This window comes from Tenrec ecaudatus, chromosome 16 (genome assembly GCF_050624435.1).
Source record: "Tenrec ecaudatus isolate mTenEca1 chromosome 16, mTenEca1.hap1, whole genome shotgun sequence".
NCBI classification, from domain to species: domain Eukaryota; kingdom Metazoa; phylum Chordata; class Mammalia; order Afrosoricida; family Tenrecidae; genus Tenrec; species Tenrec ecaudatus.
Window position 1 is genome coordinate 91335163 of NC_134545.1, and position 15820 is coordinate 91350982.

The following is a 15820-nucleotide window of genomic DNA, read 5'->3' on the forward strand; positions in this document are numbered from 1 at the left end:
AAAACTTGGAATAGTATGAGTATGATGGTAGCCCTATAAAGAAAAGGGTAATGCACGCAGTTTTTAAAGTATAACCTATCTGAAAAGGCCATGGACCATTTCCAGCATCATGCGGAGCTCCGAATCACCCACTCGTTTGTGTTGGACATCTGACATGACTTTGAATTCAGCCCTATTATTTTTCGAGGCAATAATGGGAAATCATTTTCTCTCTCTGTATGTTTTACTTAATAAAATGTTATCAAACAGCTTGTCTTTTATTCTTTATAACATTTTGGTTGGGAAAAACAAATTGCACACGGTGTGTTCCCATTTTACAGATGAGGAAGTCTGAATCAAAGACAATGGAACTGTTTGGTCAAGTTTAACCCAGCTGGTTAGCATTCCTGAGGGTCAAACGCATTGCTCTGGACTTCCACTTCCTTATTACCGGTGGAACCCAGTGCTGTGGGGAAAGGTTTGAAGGCTCCTCCGGGCTTGAGTTCCAGCAGGCCATGAAGAAGATGGGTGACGTTTACCATTCCTTCATGCTCAGTCTCCAGGCAATGAAAGGCTATGCAAAGGTCTTCCCGTGTTAACTCCAGGGGTTGATATAAAAGAAACAGAGGGAACTTGTCATCTCTAAGATGAAGGTTCAAACAAATAACTCTACGGACAGTGGTGAAAGCCTTCTTTTCCTTGCAAAGCCAGATGGGCATCACAGGATTCTACATTTGCTAGAGGTAGCCAACAACCATAATCAAACGCGTTTCCCTGGAGTCAATTTCAACTCATCGCGGCCCCTCCTGTTACGGCGACTGCTCCATCGGGGTTGCCACAGCTTCCAGGCCTTTCTTCAGCAGTGTTGCTCAGTGGGGTCCAACCACCAACCTTCGGTTGAATAGTGAGTGTCAACCCAGGAAAATATACATTTTCCTTAGTAAATATCCAGCCCAGGAACAACCCGTTCAGATGTTCAAGGAACCAAGTTGCTTAGTCCCAAGTGAGAAAAGCCATTTTTTTTTCCTACGAGGCCCATCTTCTGGGGAGAGGGATCTTGGAAATGTATTTTTGATTAACTAGGGTTCATACGGTATCCTATTTTTTGAAAAGGCCAAGTTGAAAATGGTGACATTTAAAAGATTAATTCACAGGAGAAGGAAATGCAGTTCAAATTCTCTGAATATCTGTGACTTACATCTCTGATCTATGCCCAGCCAAGCACTGGGCAAGGTGCGTGCGACAGCTCCTGTCAGAAAACACATGAGCGAAAAAAAACCCTTCCCAGGGGAAATGGGAACTGCGTTTAAAACTACAAAGCATGCCCGTCAGTGCGAGCCTGGCGCACTCCCTGGAAATCCCCTTCCCCTCAAAATGTGAACCACCCGGCTAACTGCGCCTTTCTGTGGACAACCAAAGTTAATTCCCCAATTTCCCATTTTGTTCTTCGTCGGGTTCCCCTCCCATGTTCCTCGACTTTCCAATAGAATAATTATTAAACCAGCCCTAGGAGTGGGCCTGGAGGAAGAAGCCACTTGTTAATGTACTCACAGATCATTTAAAGCAAGCGCCAGCTCGTAACAGAGAAGTACCAGGAGTAGTTGGGACTGGCAGGTTAAGCATGGCAGAAAGCAAGCACCATCATTTCATCAACTAGGCAAAAGGAAGAGAGGAAGGCTGGGGGCAGAGGGGGAGGAGGACAAGAAAGAGCAAGAGAAGGAAAATTGTGGTGACAGTTCATAGTAACCGTATCTGATGGCAAAGAAAGACACTGTCGGGTTGCCAAGGCCATAAATCTTCCTGAAACAGATGGCCACATCTCCCTTCCTGCAGAGCAGCTGGCCCTCCAGCAGTTGACTCTTCACTTGGCCAAGCATCTTAACCCCTTCACCACTGGGGCTCAGTTGGACCTGGAAGGAGACACAGTTCTCCGTGCATGTGAACGTCTCCTATGGGTAGCAGGTGAAAGGAAAGCAACAGCGCAGTGTTTGCACTAAGCCTCAGTTAAACGTCCATTAGAGATGTTGGAAAAGTTACCTCCTCCTAGTTGTAGTCTTGCACTAGGGCAGGAGTTCTCAACCTGTGGGTCGCGACCCCTTTGGGGGTTCAACCACCCTTTCACAGGGGTCGCCTGATTCATAACAGTAGCAAAATGAGAGTGATGAAGTAGCAACGAAAAACATTTTATGGTTGAGGGGTCACCACAAGACAAGGAACTGTATGAAAGGGTCGCAGCATTAGGAAGGTTGAGAACCACTGCCCTAGGGGTTTTCCGGTGTGTGGTAAGGCTACTATTATTAGAAGCGCACCATCCTGGAATTGATTCCTCTTCAGTCTCTGGCTTCCTTGAGCTGCCAGTGTTAGGCATCAGGAATGTCAATCCCTTTCACAGAATAAAGAGTGCCTGGTGGCACAGTGGGTGGAGTGCTAACTGAGAGGTCGGGGGTTCAAATGCATCAGGCACCATGAGACCAAGATGAGGCAAGCCTGCTTCTGCGAAGATTTACAGCCTCGACTGGAGGGAGCAGCTTCACTCTGCTCTACAAGGAGGCTTCAAAAAGTCTGTTTAAGACAAACCTCTTATCCCTCAACTCCATTTTCCATGAACTATTTAAAGCCTCCTGGTACAGGGTCTCTATGAGATGGAATCGACTCAATGGTGACTTTCAGAGAATAAGAACTGGATGGTGGGGGAAGAAAGAGTCTGTCCTGAAATACCATTTGATAAGGGATGCAATTGGCACCACCTTGCTTGCTGAAAGGAAAGAGGACTTGAAGCATTGACTGATGTGGATCAAAGGCTACAACCTTCAATATGGATTACACCTCTACATAAATTACCGAAAATCCTCACAACGGACCCAGTAAGCAGCACCGTGATAAATGGAGAAGCTACTGAGGTGGTCGAGCATTTCATTTTACTGGAAACCACAACCAACATCCACAGACACAGCAGTGAAGAAATCTAAGTGTTGTTCAATTGGGTTAATCTTCTGCAAAAGATGCCTTTAAAACAGTACAAATATATCATTTTGAGGGTTAAGGTGCACTTGGCCCAAATGATATCATTTTCAATATCCTCATATCCAGGCAAAAGCTGGATAATGAAAGAAGAAGAATGAAGAACGAATGCCTTTGAGTGATGGTGTTGGCAGATACTATTAACAATAGCATGGACTGCCAGACAAATCAACAGACCTGTCTTGGAAGAAGCACAGCCAGAATGCTCCTAGATGTAAGGATAGTGAGACTTTGTCTAATGGACGCTGGATGTATTTTCAGAAGGATCCAATCCCTAGAGAAGAACATCATTCTTGACAAAGTAGAGGGTCAATGAAATGAGCAAGCCTTCCAATGAGATGGCTTGACATACGAGCTAGCTGTGACAATGGGCTCCCATATAGAGCAACCATTGTGAGATGGTTCAGAACACAGCAGTTTATTTCATTTTATTGTATGCAGGGCTACTATGAGTCAGAATTGTCTTGCCACACCTCGCTGAGTTTGTCTTACTTTATCTGACACTCTAGTCACTCATTCATTCATCCATCCCTCTCTCTATCCATCAACCAATGGGGTGTTAGTTATTGTAGCTATCAAAGTGTTAGGCACTGACAGCAAATACCCTGACAAGTAAGTAATAATCAGCCAAATAAAAATAGTTCATGGGTTTCCAGACTACTAATGAAATATATGAATTTTAATTACAAAGTTGTACAAATACGTAAACAGAAAATATGAGAGCGGGTGCTAGGAAGGAGAACTGTACAGGTATGAAGCTTGTAAACAGGGAGAGCTGCAGGTCTGATCTCCCTGGGACCATCATGGAAGGCTTCCCATAGGAAGCAGTGACTGAGATGAGAGGACCTGAATAAAGAGTGGGAGTTGACTAGACAAAGGTCATGAACGAGAGGGTTGGAGATGAGCAAGTCCAGGTGGAAGTAACAGAGGGATCTGAGTGCACAAAGAGCTGAAAGCAGAACAAAAGGAAAGGACCTGAGCAGCGAGGGCAGCCTGACACACCTGACTCACTGCCATCCAACTCCGAGTGCGCCTGCAGGGCTGAGTGGAACCGCCCCTATGTTTCCAAGGCTGCAACTCTTTACAGCAGAGTAGCTGGTACTAAATTGCTGACCTTATGATCAGGCCAACATTAACACCCATAGCTTACTGGCGTAAAAATAAAATCAGCTAATCCCAGTCTATCAACCTCTCTTAGAGAATTAGTATTATTTTTAATGTGGACATTCATCTCCTACCTAAGCCCCACCTGTTAGAGCACAGCTTTTAGGGAGAAGGGAGAGGAGCCACATAGCTGATGATGGGTTGGGCCCAAAGTTGAGGCTCTCTGCTTCAAATTGCTGAACGTTAGCCATTCTTGTGATTGGATTCCTCTGAATAGGAATTCGGGGGAGACAAACTAATGATATTCTTGTTCCATTTGGCTATGATGTGTTTCAGGAATCCAAATGTATACGGTGCATTAAAAAAGCTGGTGCTGGAAGAACTCTGGTCATTTCACGTGGCCTGGAGCCCAAACCCAAACTAGAGTTCCACCGTGCTCCCTTCGGCAGCACACAGACTAAAACATGAGGTACCGCGAAGATTAGCATGGCCCCATGTACAAAGGATGACACGCAAATTCGTGAAGCGAACAATGTCAAGGAGCCCAGGATGGTAAAGACAGTTTGGAAATGGATTGTGGGAGCAATTGTACAAGCCCGCTTGATGTGACTGAACTATGGAAAGATAAATAACACGCATTAACCCCGAATTAGAAATGAATTCAAATAAATCAAATAGCATCAAACAACACAACAACAGAAAGTTCCATGCTGGCTGCAGTCATGATCAGCTCACATCTGCAGAAAATTGCTGGCTGGATGATACTGAGCTCATTTATGTGTCAACTCACCAGGGTCAAGGTGACCCTGGGTCATGGCTGGATCTGCCATACCCAACCCAATGCCTGCAGACTATGCATGAGCAGGAAAACACCTGTCAACAGTGTACATTTCACCTGGGGTTATTTGTTAAACATATATGTTAACCATTCACAGACATATATTACTTCATTTGGCTTTTAAGAGGCCTGTGAATTAGGAAAATCAGATGCTTTCCTATTGGATTCTTTCTGGGAGAGCCCAGAAAGGATAAATAACATGCACACAGGCAGTTAGTTGAGACTGACTAGGAGAACCAAACCAACCTAGTGATAGTGACTTTATAAAACAGTCGGATTACCTCATAGAGTCTGCAAGGCTGTAAATCTTTGTGGAAGCGATGGCTACAGTAAGAAAGGGTTCACTGTTATTCTTGATTGAGCTTCTTTGGTTGAAAGCTCCCGTGAGTCCTTTCAGAGTGACATCAGGGTGTTCACAAAGGTAAAATCATTTGACTTTCCTGCTGGATTCTCTTCCCCCCTCTGTCAAGACTTTTGCTGAGAAGTTCAAGCCAGGTTTGCCTGGCCTCCGTACTCCCCTTCTCTGCTGGCTTTCTAGCAAAGCCGAATCATGTGTATGTGAGGACAGAAGCCAGAGATGATGAAAAAACTCTAAGTAGCCACAACTTGTACTCAGGGAAACCTCGTGTACAATCCAAAGTTACTTCAGTCTGATAAAAAGTCATCAGTCTGAAACTGCACCCGGCTGGCTGGCATCCAGACTGTCCTATCAATTCTACAGCTGGAATGGTCTTTAGTGACCTAGTCTAATGAAGAAGAAGCACTGAGACTGCTAGCTCCGAAGAAGTGCCCTGGAAAGACAGGGAGTCTTATGAGGATTCTCCGGGGCATCACTGCCTCCTGCAATAGAAAGGCAAATGCCTCAAATGCCCACAATGAAGCCAAGATTAACCTGAGGAATGAAAGGTGTGTGAACCCATCAGCCCCTGTGACATGGCTTTGGAGCAGAATGAGAAAACAAATCCCACAGTAACTCAATCCTGACAGCCTGAGCCCAGAAAATGAGGCTCTTAGATGCTCCTAAAAAGCCACTGTCGAAGGAACCCAGGCACACATATCGGGCCAGGTCCCGAGCAAAGCTAGAGAGCGGGCCTGACTCAGGGCTCATGGAAATAAAGTCCCCGAAGGCACTTTAAAGAACATACTGCAGACAGTACATTGATGGAGTATGACGTCCTTTTATTTAAAAACTTCTAAAGAGCAAAGAATTACACATTATACATATGCACTCCATACATATACCCATTTGCATGGAAATAGAGAAAAGTGCTAGGAAATATAACCTCACCAGTTAAGGTTGATTATTCTAGGGTGGGATAAGGTGTCAGCGGGATGAGGAGGGGCAGGCAGTAAATGATAAGGTGGGGGAAGGAATCACCAAATTTAAAAAGAGGACATGACAAGGCATAACATGATACTGAAAAACACAGCAACACTCTTGACTTTTACTGAAGATACAGAAACATCAATTAGGCATACACAAAATAATAAAAAGATAACAAAGATGGGTTTATTTTGATTGATGAACCAGTAACACTGGTCTTGAATTTTTATTGTTATTTTAATGTTTCTCTGAACACATGGTGAGATTTTTTTATATGTATATAATTATGCAGCACTGTGTGGCAGGAAAAAATTCAAGTAGCTCAGTACCTTTATCTTATGGCTAAGAACATTTAGGAAGAAGTGGGAGGTTTTAAAATAAAAGTATTCAGCCATTGCTTTGCATATGTAACCTATGATAGGTTTAGACTAAGACTAGCAAGGCCTGGGTGAGAAGCAAGAGAGCAGAAAACGCTGGTTATTTTGACTTTGGCCTTCAAAGATCAGGTTTCATCTGCCTATAGAAAGGAGTACTCAAGGAGAATGCTTTCCTTCTTTTTTAGGGAGAAATATTACCCACTCGGTGCTTTTCCAATAGAACGGAATCCTGGCTTATAACAAATCCTGGCATGTTACAGAAATCCGGAGGGTGAGTAAGACGATTCGAGACTATCGTCTATTAGCCAGAGAGCATTTCTTGAATGTTTACCGTGGCAGATGTAATAACAACCACTTGGTATATATCATCACGTTTAATCTTCCACCCTGACAGACTCAGACAAGTTAAACTCTGCCTATTTTGAACTAAGCTCTTCTGAACATTAAGTCCTAGTGCTGGTTCACAAAAGACATGACGCTTATTCTATTAAGCGCATTTCTTAGTGGGAGCTAGAGTGCAGCTTCCTCCTGTGTGGAACCAGAGAGCTTCTTTGTAAACTTCAATAACAAAAACCTTTTAAAGGAACATGATGATGGAGCTTATTGTTTCCATGTAAGAGGATACAGGTGTAATCAGCCAAGCTCCATAAAATACCAAGGATGCAAGGAAGGGTGCTTGTGACGCCCCCTGGTGGTGTAAGGTCACAACAAAGATCACCCAACCTTGGGCTGCCAGATAATTCAGACTCATAAGGCAGAGTTGAAATGCCCCTTGTGGTTTCCTAGATTGTAACTCTTTACAAGAGTAGAACACTGCATCTTTCTCCCAAGGAGCAATTGGTTTGTTTCAAACTGCTGACCATGTGGTTAGCAGCCCAACTTGTAGCCCACTACACCACCAGGGCTCCAAACAAAGAGTACGGTGGTACTAAGGAAGAAACCAGTCTAATTAACTGGATTAGAAGGAGCTCCCATTGGGGCTGATAACCAGTCCCAGGGTTAGGAGGTCAACCCCACCAGCTGCTCCACAGGAGAAAGAGGAGGCTATGTGCTTCCATAAGGATTTACAGTAAAGGGACAGTTCTACGCTGGCCCTTGGGGTGACTATGAATGGGATTAACCCATGGCAGTGGGTTTTGAACTGTATTGGACATACCCAAGTGCATTGTATGTTGGTGATCTGAACCCTGCTAGTTCAGGGCAATGGCAATCTATGATAAAAGGAAGCGCACATCCCCTATCCTCTGCTCCTAAGCAAGTTCTTAATCCTCTCTGGTATCCCTTCTTACAGTTGCTATCTGGCTGTCTCTATAGATCTGCAGAGAATATGGTTCTCGGAGGTTGGCTGTGAATCATGCTTTATTAGCTTCTCTTTAGTTACAAAATCGTGCTCTGAGCAATGGTCCCAGGAGCTTCAGTGCCCAGCATCATGGAAGATAACATCCAGTTTCCTCTCATTCCTATTCAGAGCTGATTTTCCAAGCAATTGTAGCTCTCCAAAGGTGCAGAACCGTAGGCTTCTCTGCAAGTGACCGAGTCAGTGAGCACAGTGAACCCTCCCCCACACCCCCCCACACCTCCCCCCACACACAGTGAGTGAGGAAGGTGCACAGGCTTTAATGGCCCCTCCTACTCAGAGATGGCAGATCTGACAAAGTCAGTGGTGTGACGAAGACTAGTTTATGGGCCAACCAAAGCACTGGACCAGATACCTGGCATTTCACCTTCTCTCCAGTGCAAAAACAGGTGGCTGATTTTTCCCATTTTTCTTTGAGCATTCTGGGTCTTGGTACTTGCCTAACAAAATATTCAAATACTTCTGGCTGGAATGCCCAGATCTTGGGCTTCCAATTGGAACATCACAAAATGGTTTAATCCTTCACTTGCAAATGAGACACAGCAGCATGTGTTTCCCTGCACAGAAAAATTCCAAAATTCCTTTTTATGTCTTCCAAGCTTGGTGTCTGGCTGAGCGTGGAACAAATACCATAAGGCAGGAGGGGCGCTTGGCTTGTAGAAGCAGATGGACAGCTTTCAGCTGGAGCCACTCGATGCCATCTAGCCATGGTGGGCTAGAGGGGTTGGAAACCTTTGGAATCATGTATTTTGGCAATTTAGACTATAGTTATTCTGTTACCCCTGAATGGTGGAATTAGGAACTTCCTCTGTAGGTTTTGACAGGAAAATTATGGGGCTGCCAAATGACATATATCTTATAAATATTTTTGAGGGGTGTTTAAAAACCCCCTATAAAAGGGAAACACTCAGCTGTGCAGTAGGAACCAAACTGTATTTTTTAAAGAGTACAAGAAAGATCCCTTTAGGAGAGTGTAGGGTGAGTGGGTTGGAAAGGGGGAACTGATTACAGGGATCCACATGTGACCTCCTCCCTGGGAGAGGGACGGCAGAGAAGGGGGGGAAGGGAGACTCCGGATAGAGCAAGATATGACAAAATAACGATGTATAAATTACCAAGGGCACATGAGGGAGGGGGGAGCAGGGAGGGAGGGGGAAAAAAGAGGACCTGATGCAAAGGGCTTAAGTGGAGAGCAAATGCTTTGAGAATGATTGGGGCAGGGAATGTATGGGTGTGCTTTATACAATTGATGTATGTATAAGTATGAATTGTGATAAGAGTTGTATGAGTCCCTAATAAAATGTAAAAAAAGAAAAGGAAAAAAAAGAAAGAAAAGAAAATGATTAGGGCAAAGAATGTACAGATGTGCTTTATACAATTGATGTATGTATATGTATGGACTGTGATAAGAGTTGTATGAGCCCCTAATAAAACGTTTAAAACAAAACAAAAAAAAAGAAAGATCCCTTTAGGAAAAAACCCATGCAAGTGACTTTTAGTACTGTTTCTTTCTTTTTTTTTCTTTTTAATGTGCCCTAGGCATGAAACAGCTCTGGCCACGATCTAGGCATCAAGCTAGGATGAACAAAGGGCTGCCAGTCTGCTCTGGCCCTGACTGATATAAGAGCACCACCACCAATCAGGTGTCTCTTTGCTCATAGCCAGGGGAGTACTGTTTCTTAGTACCAAAATGTGTAATAAAAATATGTTAGCCTCACTAGAAGAAAGAAGAAACATATGATATATTCATTGGAAAATTCATTTTCAATCTATAAAATGATGAATAGGAAAATTTAAGGTACCCATAGTTTTACCATACAAAGATTATACTTTTAGTAGAGTGGTGAATACCTTTTTAATCAATGAGGACATATAAGGGCATTGCCAGACACACACACACACACACACACACACAATAACTTACACTGACAGCACTGGAGCAATATGTTTTTGGCATTATGAGTCAACATTTCAGAATAGCTTTCAAGCAACAGATGAATGGATCAACAAAACGTGCTACATACAGATGGAGGGGAGCCTAAAATGTTCCTGGGAAAATTCCTCCATCTTTTTATTCCATCTTTCCATGGACTTCATGAAGCCCCCACATACAATGGGATATGATTTAGCCTTGATGAGAAAAGAGGGAACATGAGGAGCCTTGAAAATGTTGGCATTAGGTGTCCTAGAATCGGTGCCCATTCACAGCCACGCTGTGCCCAGCACAATGAAACATCCCTGGGTCCCGCAGCAGCCTCACAATCGCTGTTTTGTAAAAACTGCAGGTTTTCCAATCAGGCAATGCCTTCTAGCTGCATTCCCTGCGGCAACGAAGCCCCCCCCCCCGCCATCGTTGGTGAGAACAGACGTCATACATGCTTCCTGCCCAGGGTGAGGTGAGGTCATGCCACCCCTACTCCTAAGAAGCACCTATCTTTCAGCACGACGGCTGACAATTTTCCACTGCTATTCATGAAGTTTTCAGTGGCTAATCCCTCCGAAGTTGACAGCCTATTTCTGCTTAGGCTATTCCTATTCTGGAAGCTCGATTGAAGCTGGTTCACCGTGGCTGAACAGCCCTGCTGGTGTCTGAGACACCAACGGCACAGCTTCACAGCACAGAATGTGCGAGCCACCACGATACGGCAAACTGACAGCTACGCGGGGCTTTGTTTTGCTTGATGAAGGCTAAAAGATGGCATTGAGGAAAATAAGTCCGTCACAAGAAGATCAATATTTTGAGATCCCACTTATAAGAAATATCTGGAAGAGGGAAGTGGTTACCAGAAAAGAATAGGAAAGAGGGGTAAAGGGAGAGACTTTTGATAAGAGGGGTGGGAAAACGGGCTCTGAACAAGAACAATGGTTGGAAAAGATGATGAAATATAACTGTCACTGATGTGTGCATGTGAGGAGGGTGTTGAAATGTGAAATGTTTTGTGTATTTAAATCCAGAAAACAAAACATTTTTCCTGCAGCAGCAAACACTTGGAGGACGTCAATGAAATGGAATGATTTCATACTCTGACATAACTACGCCATCCCTTTCGCAAGTGAGTAAGTTGTTGTGAATTTGAAGTGAGTTGACAGAGATGCGTTCTATGTGCTCTAGTTCTATGTGGAAGAGATACCTCACAAAAGGCAGCCGGTAACCCAGGAGTGAGAAGACCCAATAGTCTGCCTTTTGAGAAGCATTTTGCACGCGGACCTCAATTTTGCTATCTGGACAGGAAATCTGTGACTTTTGTAATTACTGTCATTCTTGTTATTGGTGTTACTGACTACGCACATACATTGTGACATCCCTTCAGGCCACGAAGACCATCTCGGGTGAAGATGCCACACATAGCCAGTGCTGTTGTCACGTGATGGAGACCCCTCCACCCCACTGTACATCCACGGTGGGGGCGCATGAGGGAAGGGCTGCGACAGAATCGTGGAATAATGAATGATAAAATACACACCCAGAAACAAGGGAAGTTCCACATTCCGGCAAGGATTGTGTGATGGGTTCAACCTCTAACTCAAGGCCAGTGGCCATCCAGGTGGATGAAGTGGAGCATCAGGCTTCCGGAACCTCAGAGATTGAAAGTCTGAAATGAAATCGATTGCCTGACTCCAGTCACTGGACCTTCTCTGAACCCAAAGTCTCCATCGTGAACCAGACAGCCCCCTTTGCGTGTCAGAACAAACTGAGCATCTCTCCGCAAACCTGACTGTAAGGCAGAGCAATTCCTCAAATAGACCAGACTGAGGAGAAAGAAAAACAAAGTCTTAGAAAGCCTAACCAACTCAATCTGAACTTTAGACAGGTGACCTCTGGCTGATGACAACCACAGGCCATTGCCTGCCTCATTCACTTCCTTTCTTTTCAACCCTAAGCAACAAGGGGAAAGAAAAGACCTTGCTAGAGTCAAAGAGAATAATAAAGCCAAATGGAGTAAAGAAAAATGCATGAGAAGGCCTCTTAAATCTCTACGGCTCACTGAAAGCAACTCCTGCTCCCTTGTGTGGCAGGAGAAAACAGCATCCGATCCACGCTGGCTTAGGAACAGCTACCTGCTGCCCCTTAACCCTGCCTGCTAACTTTCTGTGCTCCTCAAGGAGGCCCAAGTATTCTTTCCTCCAGATGAAAAAGTAGGTCGGATTCTTCCAGGGATTCAGGCAAATGAATGCCTCACAGAAAATTGTATCCAGAGGCACCACGTCTACCATCCAGTGTTGGCCCACATCCTGCAGCACTGATGGAGCGTAAGTCCAGGGTGGTTCCTTTTGGGCTCTCTTTAGTATTTTGATGTATGTGACATCATGGATCACTTGCAACCCAGCTAAGGAGGCTGCAGGCTCACAGTTTGGAGTTAAATCTCACAGACAAAGTTGTAATCATGAATTTTCCTTATTAAGTTCCAGGCTTTGTATGTAAATTGAAGTATTAAAACAACGAGATACAGATCAAAGTTTTAATTTTAGTCCCTTGCCTCAGATTTAATTGGAAAGTCTTAAATTATGCAGTGAATTGCATCTCTTTATTCTTACAGCTGTTTAAAACGGATTTCATTATCTTCCGTAACACGCAGACACTACTTCTGCCGAGCAGTCTTCTCACATGAATGCCTTCCAAATTGGCGTTGTTGCGTTCTTGAGATTGATTAGGCCCTTCTCCGTCCATGCAGCTCCTTCAGGCCCTCGCATCGGATTTCTCCCAGAAGCCAAGTGATCGCATTTAAAGTCTATAGGCTCATTAGGAGCACATTAGTGAGCCAGAAGGCATCATCTTGAACAAGTCCCCAGAGAGATACCACCTCTCATTGGATACCTGGGTCTCAGTGCAAAATATAGGTTTTCTAAAACTCAGGTATAGTAGGAAAATCTGTTTCTTAGACACAACTTCATGGATTCCTCCTCATCCTCCTTAGTTGACCTCTGGATCACCTGTCCTTTACCTTACAGTAACAGCAATGCTGCTATTGTGCTTAAGTACCATTGGAATCCGTTCAGACTCATAGTAACCTGATGCAAAATAGAACGAAACACTGCCCAGTCCTGCACCATAATTACAATCACTGCTACCTGAATCCATTGTTGCAACTACTGCATCGATCCATCTCATTGAGGGTCATCCTCTTCTTGTTCACTGACCCACTACCAAGTATAATGTCCTTGACAGACAACAAAGCCCAGATGGGAGAAGCACACCTGGCTGTGTGCCTGTATTGATGAGAATAGTTATTCGAAGACCCAAACCAAACAATTATATTGATGTGAAGGAGAGGGCTAAGAATGGCGACCCAAAGCCCATCTGTTGATAATTGGGCATTCCCTCATACAAGGGACACACGGAAGGAATGATTCATCCAGGGTACAGCACAGCACAGATGAAACACACAATATTCCTCTAGTTCTTTAATGCTTCCTCCCCCTCATGATCATGACCCAAGTTTTAACCACAAATCCTGCTAGAATAGAGTATCTACATGGGTACAGATAAGAGCTGTCAACACACGGAATCCAGGACAGAAACTGTAATGGGAGTAACGGTTCCAAGGAGGGGGCTTGGGGGGATGAGCTAGCAATGATGGATGTAGAGCCCCCCTCAAGGGGGATGATTAATAGTGGTCGTTGTAAGATATGAAAAATAATAATTTATAATTTATTAAAGGTTTTCAAGGGTGGTAGGGTGGGGGAGGAAGGGGAAAAAGAGGAGCTTATATCAATGGGGTCAAGAAGAAAGATGTCTTGAAAATAATGATGGCAACATGTGTATAAGTTTGCATGATATAATTGACTTATGGAGTGTTATAATATCTGCAAGATCCCCCAATAAAATGATTTAATATTTTTAAAATGTCCTTGCCAGAGACTGGTCTCTCCTGGTAACATATCCACTGACCATGAGACATAGTCTCTCACTGTTCTCAATTCTAAAGAGCATCAGACTGTAAGATAAAATTTGATTATTCTTCATTGCCATCCATGGTACTTTCAATATTCCTTGCTGAGGTAGTTTATTGTGCCAACCTGGCCAATAAGCACATGCGGGATTAATTGAAGGGCTGAGGGATAAATGGTTTGGCAAGCCTCGCCTTTCTTATCTCTTGCTCTTTGATCATCGGACCAGTGTGCAGCTGCCTTGCTTGTTCTGTGGCTCAATTTGCAAGCTACACTACCTGTGGGACACCTGACCCATGGACTGTGTCACTGTAATCTGAGGCTCCTTCAAGACCTGCTTCGCCACACAATTTGAATTTACATCTCTTGAGCTGGGGACTGTCAGACCCTGTCATCTGGCTGACTGTTGGTGACCTGCCTTGCTGTTTGCTGCCTGTGCCTGGATAGCCTGAATTGTTCTACAGAGGACTACCTGGTGTCCCTCAAGATTTGAAGGACTGCCAGTGTCTCAACTGTCTCACAGGAGTGAGTTGCATTGAACGATTTGTACTGCCTTATAATTTAACTGTTTATTTCTTGTATTATATATCTATCTGTATAAATATATATATAATGATTCGCAATCTGGTTTTGTCTCTCTAGAGAACCCTGTCTAACACACTTGCCAACACCACCATTCAAATCATCAGTTCCTCTGCGGTCTTCTCTATTCCTTGAACCATGACTACCCCCTTGCCTTGATGCTTCTCAGAAAGGCTCTTTCTTTCGAGCATACTTAGAAGGAGCTCTGAAAGTAGTAGACCCGAAAAGGCTTAATCTCAACAGAGTTATGTAGTTCTCTGAATCCAGCCTTCAGTATGGGTTTCAACTCAATGCAGAGAAGACCAAAATTCTCACAATGGACCAATAGGTAACATCATGATGAATGGAGAGAAGGTTGAAGTTGTCAAGAATTTTGTCCTGCTTGAGCCCACAATCGATGCATGTGGTAGCAGCAGCAGTCAAGAGATCCCAAAATCAGCTGCATTAAGTAAATCTGCTACACACATTTCCTTTAGAATATTGAAAAGCAATGATCATATTGTGAGAACTCAGGTGCCCAAGCCATAGTGTTTTCCATTGCCTCGTATGCTTATGAAAGTTGGACATTGGATAAGGAAGCCTGGAGAGGAGTAAATGCATTTGAATTGTGGTGCTGGCCAGGGCTATTGCACGTCCCATGGACTGCTCGAAGGAAAGGCCACTCTGTCTTGGAAGAAGTACAGCCAGAATTCTTTCTCTTAGAGGCAAGGACGGCCAATGTGTCTCACCTACTTTGGACATGTCGGCAAAAGAGACCAGTCCCTGGAGAAGAACATCCTCTTTTGTAGAATTGAGGGCCAGCAAAAAAGAGGAAGGCCCTCCAGATGGGCTACACCCATGGGCTCGGGCACAGGAACCATGGTGAGGATAGGGCAGGACCCTGTGGTGTCTCGCTCTGTTGTGCATCGGGCTGCTCCAGGTTGCAAGCGATTGGGTGGTACCCAACAACAGCAAGTTCCTTCACAACACACCAAATGCGCTGAGCTATGGGTTCTAGATCAGTGCCATGTATGGAGTTACCTGGATTTATAGGGTGGTTTATTTTGTTGTTGTTTTTTGCTATTTTAAGGCAGAAATTCCATTTCTTGCACATACTCAATCTACAAAATTCTGACTCAGGTGCCTCCTACGATTGTACATAGAGTTATAAGCCAATTTCCGTGTGCCCTAACTTTGATTATCTTCTGTCAATATGAAGTTCTTTGTTTTGTTTCTAGCAAATGTTTTCATTGATATTCTTCAGTTAGAAGTAGGATGTACACTAGCACAGGACAAAGAGCACGATTAAGGGTTGAGATGAAGATGTGTGCTAGGCTTGTGGGCTGTTATGCAAATTCTCAGGATTTTTT

At 44.1% G+C, this 15820-nt stretch overlaps 1 protein-coding gene and 2 non-coding genes across 6 annotated transcripts in view; 1 reads left to right on the forward strand and 2 right to left on the reverse strand.

Annotated features, from left to right (window-relative positions):
• SORCS1 (sortilin related VPS10 domain containing receptor 1) overlaps positions 1-15820 on the reverse strand; it is a 630965-nt gene that overhangs the window by 69348 nt on the left and 545797 nt on the right. The window lies entirely within an intron of this gene.
• LOC142430025 (U6 spliceosomal RNA) lies at positions 4538-4644 on the forward strand. Its single transcript, XR_012780516.1, has one exon. It is a non-coding gene; the product is annotated as a U6 spliceosomal RNA (small nuclear RNA).
• Positions 9527-9670, reverse strand: LOC142430116 (small nucleolar RNA SNORA48). The gene has a single exon (XR_012780587.1). It is a non-coding gene; the product is annotated as a small nucleolar RNA SNORA48 (small nucleolar RNA).